Genomic DNA, 25,897 nt, shown 5'->3' with positions numbered 1-25,897 from the left:
TATTCCGTTGCGTCAGGTGCAAAAGATTGTTTCCTTTTTTTCTGAGTTTTGACAAACAACAATTGTCACTTAATACTTCAAATGGATCCCAAAACACAAGTAGCATTGTAGTTTTCCACCATTGAAGATTAGAAAAATGTTCTGTTTCCTTGGCTGAGGTTGATTTTTAAGATTAAGATAATATTTTTGTTTCACTGGTTGTAAAAAGTATTGGGCGTGGAGGGAGGCGGCGGGTGGAGGGAGGCGGCGGGTGGAGGGAGGCGGCGGGTGGAGGGAGGCGGCGGGTGGAGGGAGGCGGCGGGTGGAGGGAGGCGGCGGGTGGAGGGAGGCGGCGGGTGGAGGGAGGCGGCGGGTGGAGGGAGGCGGCGGGTGGAGGGAGGCGGCGGGTGGAGGGAGGCGGCGGGTGGAGGGAGGCGGCGGGTGGAGGGAGGCGGCGGGTGGAGGGAGGCTGTTAACTTGCAGTCAAGAATCATTTAATTGGGTAATGAAGAACCTATTCCCTTATTAGTGTGAGAAAAGCTTCACTGACGATGGATAAATTGAACAACCAGTGGAGCAGATGTGTGGGGGTGGGGCCGTGGAAGGTAAGAGATCATGTGACAAAAGCATCAGGAATTGGCCCAACCACAGTCTGCAACCTTAGTAAAAGCAGATTGACCGTACCTATCAGGAATAAAACTAGACTTCTGCTGATTCAGACATACTGTGCTGGTTGACTACCTGCGCGGTTCTGCTGATCAGCTGCAGTAATCATACATTGAACTTGCAGTGCAGTTATAACTAGTGAATGCGAGCTAGAAGAAGCCAGAGCTTCTCAAACAGCCAGTTCCAAAGTACTTTGAATTAAGGGTAGAGAGTGGTGTGGGGGTCAGACAATCAGCAGATTTTCCATTGAGTAAAAAATTCTGGTGCTTTCCACAGTTGCAGAATGCTAGTGACTCTGTCACAATATGTGTGGTGTGAACTGACTCTGATGCTGAGTCAATTCATATCTGATGAAACAAGTTGAAAACATTGCAGTGGCCGCATATTGATACCCACCATCCAAGTTCTGACATGAGGAAAGGCTACTTGAGTGATGGCGGCAAGAGCTAAATACCAGCCCTGTGCCTCCACAAATTTTCTTATACTCTTGTACATTCCGCCAGATGATTGGTGACTGAGGCTTACATCATCATGCCTCACACTTCAGAATTACTCCTCTTTTAAGACTAACCTTTCACCCTTTCCCTTTGTGAATCTTTTTGTCTGACTGCACTTCTATAAAGCGCCTTGGGATGTTTTGCTGCAATTAAAGGTACTATAGAAATGTAATTTGTTCTTTTTGGGGGGAAAACCTGGGAAGGCAGAGGTGTTGAGCAGGATTATTTAATATAGTCAACGGTGAGGAAGAACTAATTGGCTGCATATAGAACATAGAACGATACAGCGCAGTACAGGCCCTTCGGCCCACGATGTTGCACCGACATGGGAAGTCAAAAACTAAAGGCCATCTAACCTACACTATGCCATTATCATCCATATGCTTATCCAATAAACTTTTAAATGCCCTCAATGTCGGCGAGGTCACTATTGTTGCAGGTAGGGCATTCCACGGCCTCACCACTCTTTGCGTAAAAAACCTACCTCTGACATCTGTCCTATATCTATTACCCCTCAATTTAAGGCTATGTCCCCTCGTGCTAGCCACCTCCATCCGCGGGAGAAGGCTCTCACTGTCCACCCTATCTAACCCTCTGATCATTTTGTATGCCTCTATTAACTCACCTCTTAACCTTCTTCTCTCTAACGAGAACAACCTCAAGTCCATCAGCCTTTCCTCATAAGATTTTCCCTCCATACCAGGCAACATCCTGGTAAATCTCCTCTGCACCCGTTCCAAAGCTTCCACGTCCTTCCTATAATGAGGCGACCAGAACTGTACGCAATACTCCAAATGCGGCCGTACCAGAGTTTTGTACAGCTGCAACATGACCTCATGGCTCCGGAAGTCAATCCCTCTACCAATAAAGGCCAACACACCATAGGCCTTCTTCACAACCCTATCAACCTGGGTGGCAACTTTCAGGGATCTATGTACATGGACACCGAGATCCCTCTGCTCATCCACAATGCCAAGAATTTTACCATTAGCCAAATATTCCGCATTCCTGTTTTTCTTTCCAAAGTGAATCACCTCACACTTCTCTACATTAAACTCCATTTGCCACCTCTCAGCCCATCTTTGCAGCTTATCTATGTCCCTCTGTAACCTGCAACATCCTTCCACACTGTCTACAACTCCACCGACTTTAGTGTCGTCTGCAAATTTACTCACCCAACCTTCTGTGCCCTCCTCTAGGTCATTTATAAAAATGACAAACAGCAACGGCCCCAGAACAGATCCTTGTGGTACGCCACTCGTAACAACTCCATTCTGAACATTTCCCATCAACCACCACCCTCTGTCTTCTTTCAACTAGCCAATTTCTGATCCACATCTCTAAATCACCCTCGATCCCCAGCCTCCGTATTTTCTGCAATAGCCGACCGTGGGGAACCTTATCAAACGCTTTACTGAAATCCATATACACCACATCAACTGCTCTACCCTCATCTACCTGTTCAGTCACCTTCTCAAAGAACTCGATAAGGTTTGTGAGGCATTACCTACCCTTCACAAAACCATGCTGACTATCCCTAATCATATTATTCCTTTCTAGATGATTATAAATCGTATCTTTTATAATCCTCTCCAAGACTTTACCCACAACAGACGTGAGGCTCACCGGCCTATAGTTACCGGGGTTATCTCTACTCCCCTTCTTGAACAAAGGGACCACATTTGCTACCCTCCAATCCTCTGGCACTATTCCTGTAGCCAATGGTGACATAAAAATCAAAGCCAAAGGCTCAGCAATCTCTTCCCTGGCTTCCCAGAGAATCCTAGGATAAATCCCATCAGGCCCCTGGGAATTATCTATTTTCACCTTGTCCAGAATTGCCAACACTTCTTCCCTACGCACCTCAATGCCATCTATTCTAATAGCCTGGCTCTCAGCATTCTCCTCCACAACATTATCTTTTTCCTGAGTGAATACTGACGAAAAGTATTCATTTAGTATCTCACTTATCTCCTCAGCCTCCACACACAACTTCCCACCACTGTCCTTGACTGGCCCTACTCTTACCCTAGTCATTCTTTTATTCCTGACATACCTATAGAAAGCTTTTGGGTTTTCGTTGATCCTACCTGCCAAAGACTTCTCATGTCCCCCTCCTTGCTCGTCTTAGCTCTCTCTTTAGATCCTTTCTCGCTTCCTTGTAACTATCAAGCGCCCCAACTGAAACTTCACGCCTCATCTTCACATAGGCCTCCTTCTTCCTCTTAACAAGAGATTCCACTTCTTTGGTAAACCACGGTTCCCTCGCTCTACCCATTCCTCCCTGCCTGACTGGTACGTACTTATCAAGAACACGCAATAGCTGTTCCTTGAACAAGCTCCACATATCCAGTGTGCCCAACCCTTGCAGCCTACTTCTCCAACCTACACATCCTAAGTCATGTCTAATGGCATCATAATTGCCCTTCCCCCAGCTATAACTCTTGCCCTGCGGGGTATACTTATCCCTTTCCATCACTAACGTAAAGGTCACCGAATTATGGTCACTGTTTCCAAAGTGCTCACCTACCTCCAGATCTAACACCTGGCCTGGTTCATTACCCAAAACCAAATCCAATGTGGCCTCGCCTCTTGTTGGCCTGTCAACATATTGTGTCAGGAAACCCTCCTGCACACATTGTACAAAGAACGACCCATCTAATGTACTCGAACTATATCGTTTCCAGTCAATATTTGGAAAGTTAAAGTCTCCCATAACAACTACCCTGTTACTTTCGCTCTTTTCCAGAATCATCTTCGCCATCCTTTCCTCTACATCCCTAGAACTATTAGGTGGCCTATAGAAAACTCCCAACAGGGTGACCTCTCCTTTCCTGTTTCTAACCTCAGCCCATACTACCTCGGAAGAAGAGTCTCCATCTAGCATCCTTTCCGCCACCGTAATACTGTCCTTGACTAGCAGCGCCACACCTCCCCCTCTTTTGCCCCCTTCTCTGAGCTTACTAAAACACCTAAACCCCGGAACCTGCAACAACCATTCCTGTCCCTGCTCTATCCATGTCTCTGAAATGGCCACAACATCGAAATCCCAGGTACCAACCCATGCTGCCAGTTCCCCTACCTTATTTCGTATACTCCTGGCATTGAAGTAGACACACTTCAAACCACCTACCTGAACACTGGCACCCTCCTGCGAAGTCAAATCTGTGCTCCTGACCTCTATACTCTCAATCTCCCGTACCCCAAAACTATAATCCAGGTTCCCATGCCCCTGCTGAATTAGTTTAAACCCCCCAAAGAGCACTAACACATCGCCCCCCCCCAGGATATTGGTGCCCCTCAGGTTCAGATGTAGACCATCCTGTCTATAGAGGTCCCACCTTCCCCAGAAAGAGCCCCAGTTATCCAGAAATCTGAATCCCTCCCGCCTGCACCATCCCTGTAGCCACGTGTTTAATTGCTCTCTCTCCCTATTCCTCGTCTCACTATCACATGGCACGGGCAACAACCCAGATATAACAACTCTGTTTGTTCTCGCTCTGAGCTTCCATCCTAGCTCCCTAAAGGCCTGCCTGACATCCTTGTCCCCTTTCCTACCTATGTCGTTAGTGCCAATGTGGACTACGACTTGGGGCTGCTCCCCCTCCCCCTTAAGGACCCGGAAAACACGATCCGAGACATCACGTACCCTTCTAGTCAGAGGTTGAGAATTATACACACCGCTAAGAATATTTTCAACTTATTGATATGATGACACAAATATAAAGTTTATACTTAATTCTTTAATTTTCTTTGAAGAGTTAACACATGGGTGACAATTAATATTTTTAGGCTGAGATAATTAAATTTTTTCTTCACTTGAAGGGGTTAAATACATTTTTGATTGTTAAACAGTAGCAGTTGGAGGATTCGCTTACAGCCCAGTCCAGTGTTTGTTGAAATGTGCCTATTATATACATAATAGAGTCCTCTACGTGGACTTAAGTTTAAAAATTCAAAGGACTCTAAGAGCTGTTCAAACATCTCTCGAGACTTGGTAGTTTTCAGATGATGCTGAAAAATGAGAGTAGGAAATAGTGCAAGCTTTTAGGAGTTGACTAATGGTGATGTCAGGAAGGATTGCACGGACCATTTGAAGTGCAGTAGAGAATGGACTGGTGACTGAGAGTCTGGGCATCTGAGTCTTGATTCTGAGGAAAATGTTAGGCTATAGAATTGAGAAAATTTGAAATGTTTGGAAGTGTTCGTGCATTAGTTTAAAAAAAAAGAATGATGGATCTTTTGATGTTTATGAGCAGTATGGTGACAAATGGATGTTTAGTACAACTGCCCGGTAGGTTAGCAGCGGTGCATGCAAATTGTCGTGTGTGGTCACAGTTTGTTTTCATCTTACGATGCAAATGGATGCCAGATTTGAATATTAGAAGTCAGTTAATTTGTTCCATTCTTCCAGAAAGAGATACAGCTGTTATCATGGTAATTGGGGAGCAGTTATTTAGAATACTTATTGTTGAGATTGCAAGCTGGATGGAAACTGCAGGAGGAAATACTTGCATTGAAAGTGGGTCTTGTTTTGCATATTATACTTGTAGATAAAACTGGTCTTTTAAAAAAACAAAAAACATTTAGGTACCCAATTCTTGTTTTTCCAATTAAGGGCCAATTTAGCGTGGCCGACCCTGCACATCTTTTTGGTTTGTGGGGGCAAGACCCACGCAGACACAGGGAGAATGTGAAAACTCCACACGGTTAGTGACCCAGGGCAGTGCTCGAACCTGGGTCCTCGATGCCGAGAGGCAGCAGTGCTAACCACTGCACCACCATGCTGCCCTAAAACTGGTCTTTTTTAATGCATGTTTTATACCTTATAAACAAAATTAATTCATTTTGAATCTTGGGGCACATAGTTTTAGTTTTTTATCAAGCTCCTCTGGGAATAAAATTAATGTTGGAGAAACTGGGTTGTTTAACAATAAGCCAGCTTGCCATAGTCATGTGATAAACTATCCTGCAGTTTGTTTACATTAAGCTATGCATTCTAACCTAAGTCCTTTGAAACCTTGCTGTTTGCCCACATCCATGCAAGCTAGTGAGTTGGAACGACCTCCGGGAGAACTCAGTGCTGAGGTGGAATCGGTATCTTATATATCTGAAGCTAAAAGGCTTTCTTACAATTTCCTGATGTTACAATTGCTTGATGTTTTAGATTATGCACCTTGATCTTCATTTGAGCCCCCTCTCTATAAAATTTGAATGTAACAGCTTGAAATGTGCCACATTTCCACAATGCAGGAGAGCTTGAAGGACTAGCACTTAGGCATGCAAAGTATTTACTGAAAGGGATCCCTATAAATAAAGGTGTGGTGGGAAATGTTTAACTTGCACTGTGTTCATTGATAGATGATCAAATAATTTGAAATCAGAAATTTTGAATGAAATGGCAGGCTTAGTCCTTCCAAAATATTGCATCTTTTTGACTTCAGTATATTGAAAATACAATTTCTTGTATCCAAGCATTCAACAAATCTCGCCACTCCAAAGAAAATTAGACATATCAGACATGCTTGGAATTTCAAACAATGTGGTTTGAGTTACTTAGTTGGTAGCATTTTCTTTGAACAAGAAAGATATTGAACAGTGTATTGTGCACAAGTGCTTCAGTTTTTAACTTCAGGAATTGGCTGTTATATATGTGGGTTATTGTAGTTGTGTTCATTGATCCAGCTAACGGGGAGCATTCAGTTACTCACATGAATTAAAATGGTCAAGGGAAACCAAAAGTTTCAACTTGAGCTGTGCAAATTAGTGGGAATACTGATTGAGCGGCACAAGCAGCATATAGCATACAAGGCCTAAATGTTGCGTGCCTTAGTGATTGCCAGGGATTAATCCTTTCGATCATCTGTTTCAACGCATCTATTAAAATGAAGACTAAACACATTCAAATGTGGCTGCACTGCCCCAGCTCGCCAAAATTGTACTTCTCACCTCTCATTGGTCATGTTTCATGCTCACACACCGCAACTGTTCAGCAATATCTGCAGCCAATTACCAGCCAAATTAAAAACAAGATCTTCGTTTAGCATACAGTGTCATTAGATTGTCCCAAGAAATCGGACAGCTGTCCTTCCGAAGGCAGGTCCTGCTTTTCACAATGCTGACAAGAGTGGGCTCGCAGATTTAAATATATTGTTAGAGGTATTCAAACCGAACAGGAACATAGAACTTTAAAAAAAAATTTTAAGTACCCAATTCTTTTTTTTTTAATGAAGGGGCAATTTAGCATGGCCAATCCACCTAACTTGCACATCTTTGGGTTGTGGGGGTGAGATCCACGCAGACTCGGGGAGAGGAACTGCGAAGTTAACAACAGAGGATTACGTTTCTTGTTTCATTAAGTGCCCTTCAGATTCCAGGTCACTAGCAATCCAACAACTGAACTGTAGCCTAATAAACATGACAGCATCAATATGTGACTCCTGTCTAACAGCAATGTGGTTGATTCTTCCATGTACAAGTAGGGGTGGCTGGCAAAAGCTATCTAGCAATTGACACCCAAACACATTCCCACCACTGCTACTTCAACACAACTCAATATTGTGTGGCTCAAAAAATTAAGGGCATCAATTTGCCACATATCTGTGGCTGATTTGTCACGTGTGGGAAATGTATGAGACAACACTTAGATTTATTTTTAGTATTTAAATTAAGCGTGTGTTTTAAAATGACATTTCCATTTCTCATCCATTTTCTTTAGTTTCAAGATGAGATTTCAGAACTGTTGTGCCTTTGTCCTGAAGTTGTGTTTTCGCCGCACTTTTCTTACCTGGAGCACTATTTCTATATGAACTAAAATTGTGCAGAAAACATTGGAGTCGGTTGGTCTTTAAATATAAATGTCCACAGTCATGCCTTGTTTTACTGCTGATATTGAAAAATTGGAGTTCACCTAATAATATTACTCTGTTATTTGCCATTCTCTAATATTTTTCTTTAATATTTACCCAATTTATTCTCAAACATTTTGATCAATTTAGCTTGAATGGATGGCCTCCTGTGGTCTTGCATTTTCCATTTTAATAATGCATTGCTTGGAAAAGATTCTTCTGTTCTCCCCATTGATCTTAGTCTTTTATCCGATTCATGGTCTAGTAAAAAGTTTGCTCTATTTTCTAACACTTGGGCTACATTACCTGTTTAACTTTCTCTGCTGTAATACATATATCTTGATTTTTCACAGTTTTTCCTCATAAATCCTCTCCCATCATCACCGGCGGTATCTTAATGAATCTGAACAACACTTCCCTCCCCACGATTCCAGTATTGTTTCTCTAATGGGAAGCCTAGATCTGTGCTCATTTCTCTAGCTGAGGCCTAGACAATGCCTTCTACAGCTTCATAACTCTGCTCTTTTATTCATTCGGTATAGGAAATTAAGAATGCAATTTCCCTTTTTATGGCTTTTTCCTCCTGTCGTTTTGTTTGTACTTGTACTTTGCATCTCTCTCTTATACTTCTCATGTTTAGTGGTTATTTCCATTTCATGTTCATCTCCTAAAGTATACTTTTTTACAAAATGTATTAATCTGCTGATTTGCCTTTGTCACACTGTTACCTCCACCTAATTTGTGTGCTCTCACGTTTTTTTATCCCGCTCCCTACATTTGGGAATTGTTGAGTATTTGCTTTCACTATGCCTAAACTGAAATCTCAGCAAAGATTCCTGGGGCACACCATTGACAGCATCTAATTAATTTGAGAAATAGCCACCCACCTTTGCCTTCTGCCTTCAACTTTACTTACATTGAAGCTTTACCTTTCATGCCATGGCCTTCATCTTTGCAACAAGTCTATTATGGTTATAGTTACTTGTAAACTTTTGAAAATCCAGTTATATCACATCCACTGTATTGTTTATAGAACAAAGAGCATAGGAACAGGAGTTAGCCATTCAACCCCTTGACTCTATTTGCCATTGAGCTGTACTGCAACTCCCCAACTCTTGTCCAACAAAAATCTATTGATCTCCATAATGACATCTTCATACTGGATAGAGTTCCAGATTTTTACAATCCTGTACCCTTTGAAGAAGTACTTCCTGATTTCACTCCTTAAAGCTTGGGTGGAAACCTGACCGCTAATGCACGAATCTCCAAAAATCATCCCTCCACAAGTTTCTGAGCCGCCATTTGTAAAATGAGGGATTGCATAAGACAGAAATGTGTCCAAATTCTCTGAGGTTTTTGTTGTGTGGGTAAAGTTGGCAACTACTGTATACTAAAAAGGGTGTATTAGTGCAAGTCTATATTTTTTAATTGTATAGATGTTGTTCATGTTCACGCACTGCCTATGATATGCAAATTAAGTGCAATGAAATATATCTGTTCAACTTGCTTTAGCAGGTCTTTGTAAATTTGGAACATTTCAACCGTTATGAGTTATGGGTCTCAGCAGTCTGAAGAAAGGAAACAACGGTAATAAGGCTTAAATCAACCAACCAACATCTCTGATGATGTTTCATGTGGACTTTTGGACTATTGAGATTTATTTATTTGATGGGGAAACTACGGGGCTGGTGCATTGAGCTTCTTACCCCTGAAGTCTAAAAGTTTTTTAAAAATCTGTGTAACATTTTTGAGCAAATTCAGCTCAGTGAGGTAAGGAGTTCTGTTATTTGAAAGTTAGGTCACTTGGCACTCGTGGACTAGATTTTCAATGCGCTGTCTATGCATAAAATTGGTGTTTAGGATTTTTTTCACCCTCTCCTTGTCCTGTGCCTGCCTATTATAGAAATATAACTTTAAATATTGCAGTAAAACCTATCTTATTGCCTACATCGGACGCAACATTGGAGAGAAAAATCAACTTTATTTTGCCAACTAATCTGCTTTAGCGCTATCCTCAGTGTTTCTTACGACAGCAACATGAATTTTTGTTTATTTCCATACTACTAACATGGTGGTGTTTTGGAGCAAGATTGTCAGTTTTATGTGGAATAAAGAATGCTGTGGTCTGAAACCAGCCAAACTGGCTCTGTCACCTGAATATTTTTGTGTTGCATGTTATCCTTTGGAAAGAGCAGCAGAGACCTATATAAAAAATAATAGATATGCAAATGTCCATTTGTGGGGAGCCACCTATTTCTACCGTTGTGCAATAATCTAGGTAGCTTTTTGTGGTGATATGCATCACTATAAATACACATGGGGTTAATGTAAGTACACGTAGACTAGCTAGACACGAGAGGGAGCACCAGAGACACGACACACAGACATTCAACCAATAGGTCAGTAAGATAGAACGTGACCAATGGGCATTCACGATACACAGAGAGGTGACACTACCATGGGGGCATTACATTAACCCATATATAAAGGACACAGCACACATGATCTTCCTCTTTCCAGTGGAGACACTCAGTGAGTACACACACAAGGTTGATTGAACATCACACCCACCATGTGGATTGTAGCAGACTGGTTCGTCAGTCTGAGTAACTATAGAAGGATTAACAGTAGAGTCGAATCCAAGTAGGGGAATTGTTAATAGTTTAATAAACGTGTTGAAGCTATCTCCACGTCTGAACCTTCCTTTGTCAGAGTGCACATCAAGGAAGCAGCTTATGGTCTGCCAAAAGCATAACAAAACACTTTTGTTCACAACATTTCAGCAGCTAATTTGCTCTGGCCAATCATTTCCCCAGTATGGTCCTCATCTCAGCTCTGAAATGATATGGAGGACAATTGGTTTAGCCATTTACTGCCAGATCTGACAGGATCACAAAGCACTAGCTGGCTCTGCTCTCATCAGCTAAAACTGCTGACTCTTGACAAATGTGAGGTTATCCATTTTGGTAGGAATAACAGCAAACGGGATTATTATTTAAACGATAAAATATTAAAGCATGCCGCTGTGCAGAGAGACTTGGGTGTGCGAGTGCATGAGTCACAGAAGGTTGGTTTACAGGTGCAACAGGTGATTAAGAAGGCAAATGGAATTTTGTCCTTCATTGCTAGAGGGATGGAGTTTAAGACTAGGGAGGTTATGTTGCAATTGTATAAGGTGTTAGTGAGGCCACACCTGGAGTATTGTGTTCAGTTTTGGTCTCCTTACCTGAGAAAGGACGTACTGGCGCTGGAGGGTGTGCAGAGGAGATTCACGAGGTTAATCCCAGAGCTGAAGGGGTTGGATTATGAGGAGAGGTTGAGTAGACTGGGACTGTACTCGTTGGAATTTAGAAGGATGAGGGGGGATCTTATAGAAACATTTAAAATTATGAAGGGAATAGATAGGATAGATGCGGGCAGGTTGTTTCCACTGGTGGGTGAAAGCAGAATTAGGGGACATAGCCTCAAAATAAGGGGAAGTAGATTTAGGACTGAGTTTAGGAGGAACTTCTTCACCCAAAGGGTTGTGAATCTATGGACTTCCTTGCCCAGTGAAGCAGTTGAGGCTCCTTCATTACATGTTTTTAAGGTAAAGATAGATAGTTTTTTGAAGAATAAAGGGATTAAGGGTTATGGTGTTCGGGCCGGAAAGTGGAGCTGAGTCCACAAAAGATTAGCCATGATCTCATTGAATGGCGGAGCAGGCTCGAGGGGCCAGATGGCCTACTCCTGCTCCTAGTTCTTGTGTTCCAGGATCATCCTGGAATGCAAAAGTAACCCTGGCTTCTTTTCTGTACTGCCAGCTGCCCTCCAAAATCTCTTCCCCTGTCTTCTCCACCCTAACCTCCAACAATAGATGTGAGGAGTTCATGATTTTTCTCAATGGTCAAGACCATTGATTAGCTGCATGTCCCGTCCCCCCCTTTCTACTAGTGTCCTGGGCAAACTTGCTTGCAAGATCCCTGCTGCACTAGCCCTGAACTTGGCTCCTCTCTCATCTCCAAGGTCATTGAATGTGTTGTCACCTCTCAGATCTATGTACATCTTTCCTGGAGCTCCATGTTTAATTCCCCCCAATCAGACTTCTGTCCCTGCCACAGCACCAACATATTTATTACCAAAGTCAGAAATGTGATCATATGTGACTGTGACAAAGATAAACTTTTCTTGTCCTTCTCAACCTATCAGCCTTTTATGGTTGACCACACCATCTTCCTTCAGTGCCTCCACTGTCATCCAGCTGGATAGGCTTGCGCTCACCTGATTCCATTCTTGTATGTCTAGTTGCAGTTGGAGAACCACTTGCAATGGCATATCTTGCTTCTTGCACCATTGCCGTTGGTGTCTCCAAGGATTGATCCTTGGAAGTGTATGAATTTTCTAATTCCTTCAGGCCCTGGTGAAGTATATTCTCCTTGGAAGCTTTGCCCATGGTGGGTCCTTGCTTTAATTATTCCAAAATGGAGAATCCAGGACTGATTTGCATGTGTCTCCTGCTTGTTTAAAATTAGAGTTCTCGCCATCGGAGGTCTGGCCTAAAATTGGTATCGACTGGAACTTGGAAATTAGCCAGTTGTGATGCTGTTACCGCTCCATTGCAGTGACCTGCAGTAATCTTCCTGCCAAAATTGTAAAAACTTTAAATATTTAACAGTTTTAATGTGTTCTCTTTCATTGTTTGCTGTATTTAAATCTTGTTACTTTTTAAAAAATGATTGAAGTAAACAATTGGTTTCTATTTTTTATTCTGTTTTTGCATGGTAGTTCCCTTTGATCCTTCATTTCTATAGGAGTACCATATTAACTTCGAACAAAGTTCAGTCTGCTAAATCATTCGGTCAACATAATTTGTAATGTGTACTTTCTTTAAATTCACTTTGGTTTTAAAGTGAGTTTGTATTTATAACCTATTCTGTTTTTGCTTGGTGACCCCTTTGATCTGTAATTTCTAGTGCTATATTAACTTTGAACACAGTGGGTCTTGCTACACCAGTAGTTTTTCAACTTGTTAACCCTTTACTGGTATTAACTTGGTTATTTTGTTTGGGAAAGCCTGACCTGTGTGCACAACGTTTTGTGGGGGGGTTTTTGTGTACGGTTTTTCTGAGAAAACTGAACTTTGCATTTCTTCCTATTGATAAATTAATTCATATTTCTTGGTCTGATTGTATTCCCAGACTCCTACTTGTAGAGTCTCATGTCCTTCTATGTGATTTCCACATGATGAGTGGTATAGCCTGCTTCTGCCAGAGAGTGCAAGGGTGTTGATTTACTCCAATAATTCTCAGGTCGAAGGATTGTTTTGGGGAGTGAATGCTGCTCAATGGAAGCTACAGTGGTGTTTTCTCATGGGAGGATTAAAAATAAGGAGTCTCTCGAAACACTTAATTACTGATCATCTTAGCTGCAGAATTGTGTCTGGGAAATCTTAATATGATGGGAAATTTTATGTTAATGGGGCACAACTGTAGGAGAACAGAAAAGAACAAAGAAAAGTACATCACAGAAACGGTGGCGCTACAAGGGCGGCGCTGAGGACCCGGGTTCAGTCCCAGCCCGGGTCACTGTCTGTGTGCAGTTTGCACATTCCCCTGTGTCTGCGTGGGTTTCGCACCCACAACCCAAAGATGTGCAGGTTAGGTGGATTGGCAATGCTAAATTGCCCGTTAATTGGAAAAAATATGATTGGATGCTCTAAATTTATTTTAAAAAAGGAACAGGCCCTCAGCCCTCTGAGCCTGTGCCAATCATGATGCCTGTCTAACCTGAAACTTTCTACATTTCCGGGGTCCATATCTCTCTATTCCCATCCTATTCATGGTTTGTCAAAATGCCCCTTAAATGTCACTATTGTCCCTGCTTCCACCACCACCTATGGCAGCGAGTTCCAGGCACCGACTACCTTCTGGGTAAAAAAAAAACACTTCCCTCGCACATCTCCTCTAAACTTTGCCTCTCGCACCTTAAACCTATGTACCCTGATAATTGACTCTTCCACCCTGGGAAAAAGGTTCCGACTATCCACTCTGTCCATGCCCCGATAATTTTGTAGACAAAATGTTTGATAACATTCTCTGTAATCTACTAAATTGACAACATTTTCTAAGGTATGCTCGAAACAAAACCATACTATCAATAGGAATCATGTCCTTCTAATTCTGTGAGTCAGCTGCTTGTTTTTTCCAGCACCTTTTTTTCAATCCTTTCATACAGACAGTTGGGAGGTTGCGGTAGAGTTATCATTTGTCTTTGAGAGTTTATAGCTGTAATAGAATGGAGTAATCGCTGATAAGAAGGAGCGCTACTCCTCCGCATTGTAATACTTAAACAATGATTATCCACCCCAATTCATCACTTCAGGTCTAGCTCCTGCAACTGCTTTGTAATCATCTCTGTCTCTCTTTCTTCTCTCTCCCTCCCTCTTCTCTCCTCTCTCTCTCTTCCCTCTTTCTCTCTCTCCTCTCTCTCTTCCCTTTTTCTCTCTCTCTCGTCTCTCTCCTTCTCGTTCTCTCCTCTCTCTCTCATTCCTGCTGAGTTGCCTTCAGCAAGCTTAGGAGTCTGATCTGAAGTCATGAGGGAGTGTTACTGTTTAACTATTGCCATGCTGGAGGGGTACAGCACATTCCTATCAGCCGTTGCTAATAACTGCCTATAAGCTCTTGTGTGGAACATTGGATAAGAATAGGTCTGATTCTGCCACACTCAACAGCCCCTTGACATTGTTGTTCAGGTCCATATGTAACCAGTCGAAACTTGGAATGCTAGAATTCTGCCCAAGTGGGGCCCCATCGTCAGAAAAGGAGAGTGAATGGGAGGCAGAATTATTGTGTGCATATAAATTTATCTACCATTTAGTTTCTGCACATTTATTTAAAAGCTATTAATTGTGTTTTTGCCTTCATGATGGAGACTAAATTAATTCTGCCATCTTGTCAGTATTATATACAGCAGAAAAAAAACTTTTTTTTTCAAAAGAAAGCATGTTTCACCAATACTGTTGTCATTAAGAATAATACTGAAGTCCATAAAGGGCTTCTCTTTCCTTTTCTGCAAAGGTACCAGAAATCACTCGTCTTTTCAAAAAACATACACGTTAGTTTATCTCCTTGATATCTCCGGCAGAGATCCACTCAAAATATATATTCTATCTATAATATATTTCATATCATTTTTTATGTACTTGCAATGGAAATTTTTGCAGGACAAATGGAATTTAGTGTGGGGAAAGGGACATCATCTATCTACCTTCGATTTGAGAAAGAGAAATCAGAAAACCTTTATAATGAACTGACTAGGAGCTGTGGAAGACCACAGGATTTGGATACCCATATACATAAATCGCTAAAGGGTGGTGGGCAGGTACAAAAAGAGGATTGGAATTTAAAGCTAATGTTTCAGTTGTGTGCAGGGCCTCAGTGTGGCTCATCTGGAATGCCACCAAATCTGTTTTGGCCACCAAACCTCGGAGAAAGATATATTGCCAGGAGAAGGGATACTATACAGATTCACCTGAATGATGCCAAAGTTTAAACGGTTATGAATACAATGATAGGTTTTGTAAATGTGGCTTGTATTCCGATGTGTTTAAAGGTTAAGCTGTAATCTAACTGATGCGTTTAAAATGCTGAAGTGATTTGACAGTAGATAGAAGCCATTTTCTCTGGTGGGGGAATCCAGGACAAGAGAGGATAATAAAATTAATGCAAGACCGTTCAGGATTGGAATCGGGAAGCATCTTTTCATACATAGGATAATGGAAATCTGAAATATGATGATGCAAAATACTGGATGCAGAATCAATTAAAATTTTCAACACAGAAATCGATAGAATTTTGATAGATATGGATATAGAGGTATATGGAACTAAGGCAGGTAAATGGCATTAATATACCTCCCTGTGGTCTATTTGAATGTTGGAACAGGCTCCTGGGCTGGATGGCTTACTGCTGCATTTTTAATTGCAGAATGGATCTGTAATTAGAAACACAATGTTGGAATTAAAAGCTTTACCAGAAACGTTTAATCTTTCGGCAAGATCTATGTCACATTCGTTAACTGAATTAGATTTGTTGCGACTCCTGACATTAGATGGAGAAGCTGGCTGCATGTTACTTTTAAGCGTCAAGTTCTATGGAATGTGGCTGGCATGCAAGATTCTGTCAATAGTGCCTTATGGGGACCATATGAAACTTTCAAACCATGGCATTTAGTTTTAATACGTGCTTGTATCTCTTGCTGATTTGAATTTTGTGTGGGTTTGGAAAGTGCTATTCACTGAGTGATGGATACATTCTAAAGGCGGCACAGTCGTTAGCACTGCTACCTCACAGCGCCAGGGACCCAGGTTCAACTCCGGCCTCAGTTGACTGTCTGTGTGGAGTTTGCACTTTCTCCCCATGTCTGTGTGGGTTTCCTCCGGGCTCTCCAGTTCCCTCCCACAGTCCAAAAATGTGCACGTCAGGTGGATTGGCCGTGCTAAATTGCCCTTAGTGTCCAATGGTTAGGTGGTGTTGCGGGGGAGTGGGCCTAGGTAGGGTGCTCTTTCAGAGGGTCGGTGCAGACTTTATGGGCTGAATGGCCTCCTTCTGCACTGTAGGGATTCCATGGTAAAGCATAAATCCTGTTGGTATCTACAGCCTGAGCAGTAGAAAATTCATACAAATATTAATTTGGTCCACAAGGTTCTATGGCATACCCCTAAAGCCAAAAGGTTTGGATATTGCTATCCTAAGTGTTCAATATTCTGGCACTTAAAATCCAAAACTGGTCTTATTGCTTGTTCTGGGTGAGTGTGCTTAACACTCAATTTGGCTCTGTTTCTTGTTCTAAGCTCTGGAGTCACCAGGTGCCGTTAAGACACCGCCACAAGCTTCAAGGTGAAGTTCAAAGCAATAAAACCGTACACCAATTAGTAAGTCCAAACAACTAGAGTTTATTATAATACAATTATAATAACTACCCATGCACACGCTAAAGGATTAAACTTACTCCTACCGCTAAACAACTAATACTTATCTCGAAGGAACTGCTGGTTCAGAGAACAAGGCCTCTTGCTCTGCTCTGGTCTGCCGACTTCAGATTGTTATCAATTGAAAAGGGGGTCAGGAATGCCTATTTCTAGTAGCGGTCGTCGTTAGGCACTTACTTACTTGGTGGCTGCTGCTCGACGGCTGGAGTAGGAGACAGGAGACTGAACCATGTGTGGGACCTTTCTTTTATAGGTCCCTGGGGGTCCGCGCCCCTTTGGGCGGACTCCCTTACCTGCTTGGAATCGTTTGGGTCTCTTCCCAATCGATATGTTTGAACCCCCCCAATCATAGGGCAGTTCCTCGGTCACTGGGGCAGTTCTTGGGACCTATTGTTTTGAGCTTCTCTGGCGCCACAGGGTCTGGCCTTCCTTAGAATATATCGATTTGTGCTTAACTTGTGTCCATTGTATCTGGGACTCGCCCGGTATTGCCTCATTAGTATGTTAACTGGTCTCTTTTCACAGTGCTGTCTGGTTTCTGCAACAGTCAAAACTGGTTTCTGCAGTCGTCCCAATATACAATCGCCTTGCAAGCTGCTTGCTTTCCAACATGTCCATTTTCCCTGCATTCCTTGAAATCTTCCATTTTGTGTTGGGCAGTGGCCACCCCAGGTGGCTACAGTCTGTTTTCAAAGCCTGTACCATTGTGATCTTTGAATGTGAATGGATGAAATGAAAATTGCTTCAGTAAAGGTCTTTTCCTGAGCATCAAAATTCTTTGGATTGGAACGAGGCTAATGTCTGAAAATGATGCAAATAGGCAATAAATGACATAATTTCAATGGGGGTGGGGGCAATGGCAGCCACACAATCACTGTGGCCGTCGAACTTAAACAAAAGCAGGCATCTTCATCCAGGAAATAGTCACGTGGAAATGAAAGCCATCTGGAAAACATTTTCAATGCAGACAGTTGTGGACAGCAGTTCTGTGTGTATTTCTGGCTCGCACGTTCCCAAAGACAGTAAATATCAACTTTTCAGGGAGGCAGCTGAATTGTTTCCTTACTAGTCATGTAGTTAGCCAATGAGAGAACCTTTCAGAATTACACTGTTCAACTTTTGCCCTTATAAAACATCATTAGACCATGAGCAATACCACAGGGAACTGCTCATAATATATTGATGTGGAGATGCCGGCGTTGGACTGGGGTGAGCACAGTAAGAAGTCTTACAATACCTGGTTAAAGTCCAACAGGTTTGTTTCAAACACGAGCTTTCGGAGCACTGCTCATTCCTCAGGTGTGGATACCTCTCCATTCACCTGAGGAAGGAGCAATGCTCCGAAAGCTCGTGTTTGAAACAAACCTGTTGGACTTTAACCTGGTGTTGTAAGACTTCTTACCATAATATATTGAACATGGTATGCTGGCACACATTTCATGTCCATCATGTCACACTCCCGATCATCACTTTTGTGGTGCTCCTTCTGATTGAAAAGGTAACAAGAAGCAGAACTGAACCACATTCAATATCTTTTTGTCTGCAATTTTTCTTTCTCACAAACTTATCTGTGTTTACCAAAATAACACACACTATTTCATGACAACCTGATTAAACTTGACCACCATCTTTCTTTTTGTGTCTTTGAGGCTTCAGCCTCATTGAAAACCCTGGCATTGCACAATTCAGCTTTGTACTGGATCAGGATTTTACAAACTGCAGGTTGTGAACTGCAGGAGGGTCGCGCAGCGATTGGTCACGCCATTTCCATGGTGGTCCTGATCGTGGGAAAAGCACCAAATGGCTGCTACCAGCGTGAGAATGGTGGCTACTGCCGGCTTTTAAATGAAAAGAAGCGAGACTGTGTCCAGTCTTCCGTCCAGAAATGGCAGCAGAGTGCAGGTCACACACTCAGCACGTACACTAGATGTCAAGCGTCCTCCATGTACATGCTTTTGACTCCAAACCACGGAGAAGAGCTGCTTCGATTTTCTAGCTGCTGGCAAGAAGACGGCAAAGATGGATTGTTTTCTTAAAACTAAGAGACAGACAGAGACTCAAATAGACAGTACTGGGCAGGATCTCGCGTCAGAATCTGCTGGAGAGAGCTGTTTAGAAGGGCAAAACAGAACAGTGCTAGTGTTTACTCTATACAGAGCTCTTGGGCCTCTGGTTAACAGCCTACAAAGAAGAAACATGATTTGGGAACAAATCGGTATAAAGAAGATTTCTTGAGGTATGGTTTTGTCAATTGTGCCAATGCAAACAAGGCTTCAAAATCCATGAGTGTTATATGCAGTAATGGCAAATGGGAGGAGAAATTTCCGATTTTGAAAGAGAAGTGGTAGGTGAAAAAGTATTTTTGCAATTAAGACCCCAAAGTCACTTACTTACAGCTGACTCCAAATTAAAAGGCAGCACTGCTATAGCTAACCTGTGATACGACATTAAAAGCACGCCAAATGTCCATGAGGCTGTCAGCATTCCAGAGTAGCATCTCCCAGGAATATTCAATGCTGAGTAAAACGATGACCCACATGTGCGAAGTTGGATTTTCCATTTTCATAAAGATGAAGGTGACACAAAGGAGCTGGCCGAAGTCAGCACCTGATATGCGCATTGCCCCCTCCTCCTCTGAACCTGATTGAAGTGAAATTGTGAGGACCAAGCAGGCTAACCGTTCCCTTTAAAGGTAAGTGAACATGCTGTGGGTTGTGAAGGTAAGCTGTTTTAGTATAAAGACAATTAGGTCCTGGGAAAACAGTTTGATAAAAGCTGTACTAGTTTGCCTGTCTTTGTCCTGCCCAGTACCACCAAATATTCCTGTAAGTAGGCTCAGGACCTCCACTGCCCAGTATCTAATCACGTGATAGTGAATTGGGTATAAAGCTGTGAAATCCATGTTGTGTATGTTGGGTTTTGAAATGCAACCAGCCTGAATGACACCGAGTTTTCTCAAGTCATGCCATTAGGCTGCCTCTGAAGTCAGACATCTTAAGATTTGTTCAATAAAACCTCTTGCAGAAACACACTTAAAACAACTGCTGTCCTTATACATGAAACAGAATGTATGGAAGTGGACGAAATAGAATTTTGAACCCCTGAAAAGAAGCAGAGAAGACACTTGCAAACCCAGGAATACAGGTTCAAAATCTACAAACAAACGACTGCTAAAAAGGACAACAGAAAACAGAAAAAGGCAGCAAATGAAACTACTCCGTACACAGGTACACAGCAAAGTACAAATCTGAAGAAAAAGCTGCTGTTAAAAGGACAAAAGAAAAGTCCACAGAGGTTGCAATTGAAATTATTAGCTGCAGAGAAAATGCCAGAAGAAAAGCATCTTTAACCACAGGGGCTGTTTAGCACAGGGCTAATTTGCTGGCTTTGAAAGCAGGCCAGCAGCACGGTTCGATTCCCGTAACAGCCTCCCCGAACAGGCACCGGAATGTGGTGACTAGGGGCTTTTCGCAGTAACTTCATTGAAGCCTACTCGTGACAATAAGCGATTTTCATTTCATTTCATTTTCAGATAAGCCATCCTAAATCACCACCGTTTTCAGTTTAAATCCATCTAGTTTCTGAATTACCTCATCTTTTACCATGTCCTGGATAACATCTTCTTTGGTAGCAACAGATGTAAAGTATTTATTTTGCTGCACCCTTCCCCGCTGTGCAAATCCCCCTTTTGATCCCTAAATAGCCCCTACTCCACCTATTGCCACTCTTTTACAATGTATATACCAAAAGAAGACTTTCGGGTTCCCGTTTATGCTAACTGTCAGCCTCTTTTAATACACCTTTGCTCCTCTTTGAGGCTCAAAGTCAGCCATAATCGTATTGAATGGCGGAGCAGGCTCAATGGGTTGTGTGGTCTACTCTTGTGTTCTTCAATTCTTGAATTACCAGAAGGCCACCTTTAAAACTGGACACTTCACCTTGAATCCTGTGTAATGTTGACAACCTACACTAGCTCCCTGTCTGGCAAGAAGGCAGTTTTAACATCCTCAACTTTGTTTTCAAATCCCTCCATGGCCTCATCTCTCTCTATCTTTGTAAACTTCGACAACCTTTATCTCTATACTTCCCCAATGCTGCCCTCTTGCCCTATTTAATCGCACCACTAGTGGTGGCCGTGCCTTCAGCTGCCTGTGCCTTAAACTCTGGAATTCCCTCCCTAAATCTGTCTGCTTCTTGACCTCTTCATGAAATGATTGCAGCCAGGCCCAATCCTGGTTGTGCCTGCTGTTCCCGCACTCACTCCAATAAGGGCTACTAGATAACTGCCCTGGCTACAATCTGCAAATTCAGCAGAAGTTGGAAACTGTGACTACCTTGTGTGCCTGGCTTGGTACTGCGCTATGTTGTGCATTTACTCACTCAACCGTAGACGCTCAAAAGAAACATTTCAATCACTGAGCAATGATGATGCCAGTTGTATTTGCGTCAAATTTTGGCCACTTTCCCCCATTGGCTGGGTGCAGGGTAATGAGTGGAAAAATAAGTAGGGAAAGAATTTGCAAATGACGCATTATGTGAGCTAAGGAATGGAATTTTTTTATATATTAGTAGATACAGCCAATGTGTAAAACAAAAATTGTTTTGTTTCCATTTTAAAAACTTAATTTTTTGGAATTGGTAAAATTCTAATCCCTGCTCTAACATTTAAACTTCTGAATAAATGTGTTCAAACGTTTTTTAATATACAAGTTAATCTATTTGACCATTGTTTTTTTTTGTTAATCGAATGCCTGCTGTTTTTATTTGCGAGGGTGGAGGGAAGTGATGACCTTTGCAAACCAAAAGCTCAAGAATTTATAGCTTCACTCCAGCTGCTGCCTCGGCATTGACTGCAGAGTTTACTCAGACCATCTATAAATAGACAGACCCATACAGTTGTGTACCCATAACTGTAGTGATCAGAAGTCATTCCAGATGTAAGTTTGTAGTTTGCTCCTTGCGCCTGCATACCTGTTAGTGTTATAAATTGCAAGTCTTGTATTGGCATCACCTGTTTGGTAATTGTTAATCTTTGGGAACCGTTTACAAATTTATGCTCTGAGCTTGTTTGAGCATAATAATCTTCAAGCATTAACAAGGTAAGTGTTGAAATGTAAGGCTCCATCCATTTATTTATGTGGATACTGCAGAATGTCAACACAGTGGCGGTGTTCACCTGACACAATCCTGAAGTTACAATATAATAGCTAAGCTGCCTTATTTAAGTGTAAACTCAGCATTAATATGATGGGATCTGATAAGAGACTGTAATCTTAGTGTTAAAAGGAGGGGAAGAGCAACCGGCTCAGTATGGTTTTCATATAAAAGTAGCATTAAATTGATATCGGGACAGCATGTTGAATTAATTAGTGTTTTTCAGCCATTGTCAAAGCTCAAAAGATTCAAACTCCCTGCAGGAAATCATCTTTGTGCACAGTTTGAACATAACAAGAAATCGGAGCAGGAATAGGTCACACAGCCTCTGGACCCTGCTCTACCATTCAATAAGATCTGGCAGGTCTGATCTGGGCCTCAACTCCATTTTTCTGCCTGTTCCCCATAACTCGTGACTCCCTTATAGTCAAGAATCTGTCTATCCCAGCCTTCTCTAGTGAAATTTGTTGGGGAGACAAGTTCAAATACCAGGCAAGGGGACCAGGGTTCCCAAATACTGGTGCATCAAATAGACCATGATCAGTTTCTTGGTGGATTTAATTGCAGGGATGTCTTGAATTTGCTGAGCAACATTTTGAAATGTTTGTAATGAATAAGAGTTAGTGAGAAGGTTAAACATTACTTCTGGCCTTTGTAATTAAATTACTTACTGGCTGCAAACTCCATTTTGATGAAACATCTACATTAATTAACCACTGCTCATAACAAAAGTCAGCCTTGGACCGAAGCTGCACTCTCTGCAGTATAAGCATGACCATTAGTTGTTAACATTCACCAGGTTTTACCAAAAGGTGCTTCTCATGAGACCAGTGCAGTAAAATGAGAAATGAACTGCTCTGATATCTGTGGATTGTTCCGGAGACGTTTCTGACCTTTAATAGAAATGTGTTTAAACACTCTCAGTGGGATATCACTCAATCTCATTTTAGCCATAATTGGCAATCTTCCTAGTGACCAGATATGAAATCTAATATCCCCTTTCCTGGATGATGACAGTTAAAGGAGGAAGGGAAGGAAATTCTTTTTAGCAGCACTATGTTAAATCCAAATTATATCTGTTACAATTGAATTTGGTTCCACTGTCAGTCAGTGGTCACTTGTCATCGTATATTTTGACAACTGTGACAAGCTTAATTCTACCCGCATGCATGTACACGGGTACGAATTACATCCTTAGCCCCCTCCTGTTTCTCATCCATATGCCACCTCTTGGTGACACACCATCACCCCTCTCGGCCTCTCTACGGTCTCTAAATTGTAACGCTGCTTATCCAACATTGATACTGGGTGATCAGACAATTCCTCCAACCAAATAAACCACTGGCTTCAGTCCCCACCACATTCTCCGGTCCATAGGTACTGACTCCATCTCTCCCCCTGGCAACAATCTGAGATTGACTCTTTACAGCCTTGGTGTCACATTTGACTCCGAGATGAGCTTTGAACCACATCAGTGCCATCGCATAGTGTTTATTTCAACCTCCGTGACATTGCCTCTCCGCCAATTCTGCCTCAGCTCATTTGTTGCTGAAGCCCAAATCCGAACCTTTGTTGCAACAACTTTATTGATAGCGCTGTTAAGTAAAGCGTCCCAAGGTATTTAACGGGAATTTGATGCCAAACCAGATAAGGTGGTAGGGCAGGTGACCAAAACCTTGAACAAAGAGCTATGTTTTGTGTGTCTTTAAAGAGGGAATAGAGATGGAAAGGTTCAGGGAGGGAATGCTACTATTTGGGGCTTCGGCAGTTGGAGGCACCCCACCAATCGCGGGGTGATTAAAATTGAGAATGCTCATGAGCTAAATATGGAGGAGCGCAGGTATCTTAGAGGGTCAGCAGGAGGAGGATCAAAGAAACAAGGGAGGGGTGAGACCTTGGATAAATTTGATAAGAATGGGAATGTTAATACCTAATTGAGTATATCTAAAATAGGTCAGCGAGCACAAGTAGGACTAGGTGCAAAATTAGGTTTATTTTAAGGTGGGGTGATGGGAGAAGATTTGAAGATGTGGGAGCAGTATCTGAGGGGAAAGAATAGTAACAATATCAGTAACATGGGACGTTTCTGGTCGGTGACATTTCCCTTTTTTTCTTTTAAAATTTAGAGTACCCAATTAATCTTTTTCCAATTAAGGGGCAATTTAGCATGGGCAATCCACCGAACCTGCACATCTTTGGGTTGTGGGAGTGAAACACATGCAAACAGGGGGATAAGAATGTGCAAACTCCACACGGACAGTGACCCAGGGCCGAGATTCTAACCCGGGTCCTCAGCGCCATAGACTGTGCCACAGTAATATTTCCGATAATTTTTTTCCAGATTGAATTTTCTTACTAATGTCAAGGTAATGTGTGGCTTTGTGAAATTAGGAAAAACACAAAACCTATCTATATTTTTAAGTTACTATTGGTATGGAAGAAGAAAAAAGTAAATAAGGGATAAATGACTAGGTGTACTGCTGAAGGTTAGTTAATTTGAAATCAAATAAAAAGAAAATTCATGCTTAAATTTTCAGTGGCCTTTTAGAATCTTGCATGTATTTATTCCTTTGAGACCGCAGCACAGATCCTTGTGATACACCACTAGTCACATTCAACCAATTAGAATACCAGACAGTGAATAAATTAAGGTTGGGATGGACAGATTTTTGGTCTCAGGGAATTAAGGGACATGGGTCCAGGCGGGAAAATGGAGTTGAGGCCCAAGGTTAACCATGGTTGTTTTAAATGGCGGAGCAGGTTCGATGGACCATGTGGTCTACACCTCCTATGTTATTATTATGTTCAGCCTATTATCCTTACTCTCTGTCTCCTGTCCTTCATCTAATTTCCTACCCTGGTGAATAATTTGTCTTTAATTCCATGAGCTTCAGCTTTAGCTAGCAGTCTCTTATGAGGTACATTATCAAATGTCTTCTGGAAGTCCATATAAATAACATCCATAGGCATTTCCCTGTCCACTACTTTGAATTTTTTTTGAAGAAGTGATCAATCAGGTTCGTCAGGTCTGATCTACGTTTTATAAATCTATTCTGACTCTCTTCGTTCAGTTGAAAATTTAATTATGAAACTTAATTATAAACTCTCGTCATTTCAGATAACATGTTAGGCTAACTCACCTAAAATTCCCTGGTTTCCCTTGCTATCCATTCTTAAAACGTGGAATAATGTTTGAAATTTTCTAATCCAAAGGAATGGCTCCCAAATCAAAATAACTTTTGCAAAATTTTCACACGGGTATGTTCCCACTTCCTTCCTTCAACACCTTGGGATGGAAACCATTTGGTTTAGATCAGAGATTGGGATGTTCGCTAATGATTCCACAATGTTCAGTACTATTCATGACTCCTCGAATACTGAAGCAGTCCATGTCCAAATGCAGCAAGGCCTGGAAAATATTCAGGCATGGGCTGGCAAGAGACATTCATGCCACACAAGTACCAGGCAATGGCCAGTATTCCAATAAGAGAGAATCCAACCATTGCCTCCTTGACATTCAATGGCATTGCCATCATTGAAACACCACTATCAACATCCTGGGGTTAACATTGATCAGAAATTGAACTGGACTATCCATATAAATACTGTGGATCAGAGGCTAGGAATCCTATGACAAGTAACTTGCCTCCTGGGACAACCTCCCTAACAGCACTGTGGGTGTACCTATACCACATGGATGGCAGCGGACCAAGGAGGCAGTGCACCACCTTCTCAAGGGCAGTTACGGATGGGCAATAAAAGCTGGCCGAGCTAACAATGCTCAC

General features: G+C 42.1%; 1 protein-coding gene across 2 annotated transcripts in view; it reads left to right on the top strand.

Annotated features, from left to right (window-relative positions):
• Window positions 1–25,897, top strand: part of bmpr1aa (bone morphogenetic protein receptor, type IAa) — a 155,591-nt gene that overhangs the window by 6,784 nt on the left and 122,910 nt on the right. The window contains exon 1 of one of the 2 annotated variants that reach the window (XM_038782694.1): window positions 21,876–21,895. The exons of the other annotated variant lie outside the window; for it this stretch is intronic. The gene's annotated coding sequence lies outside the window, so the exon portion shown is untranslated. Of the gene's footprint in view, window positions 1–21,875; window positions 21,896–25,897 lie in introns of those variants that run through there. 2 annotated transcript variants of the gene reach the window in all.

Source organism: Scyliorhinus canicula, chromosome 22 (assembly GCF_902713615.1).
Source record: "Scyliorhinus canicula chromosome 22, sScyCan1.1, whole genome shotgun sequence".
Classification (NCBI taxonomy): domain Eukaryota; kingdom Metazoa; phylum Chordata; class Chondrichthyes; order Carcharhiniformes; family Scyliorhinidae; genus Scyliorhinus; species Scyliorhinus canicula.
Note: the sequence above shows the minus strand (reverse complement) of the source record. Positions and strands in the feature narration are given on the sequence as shown.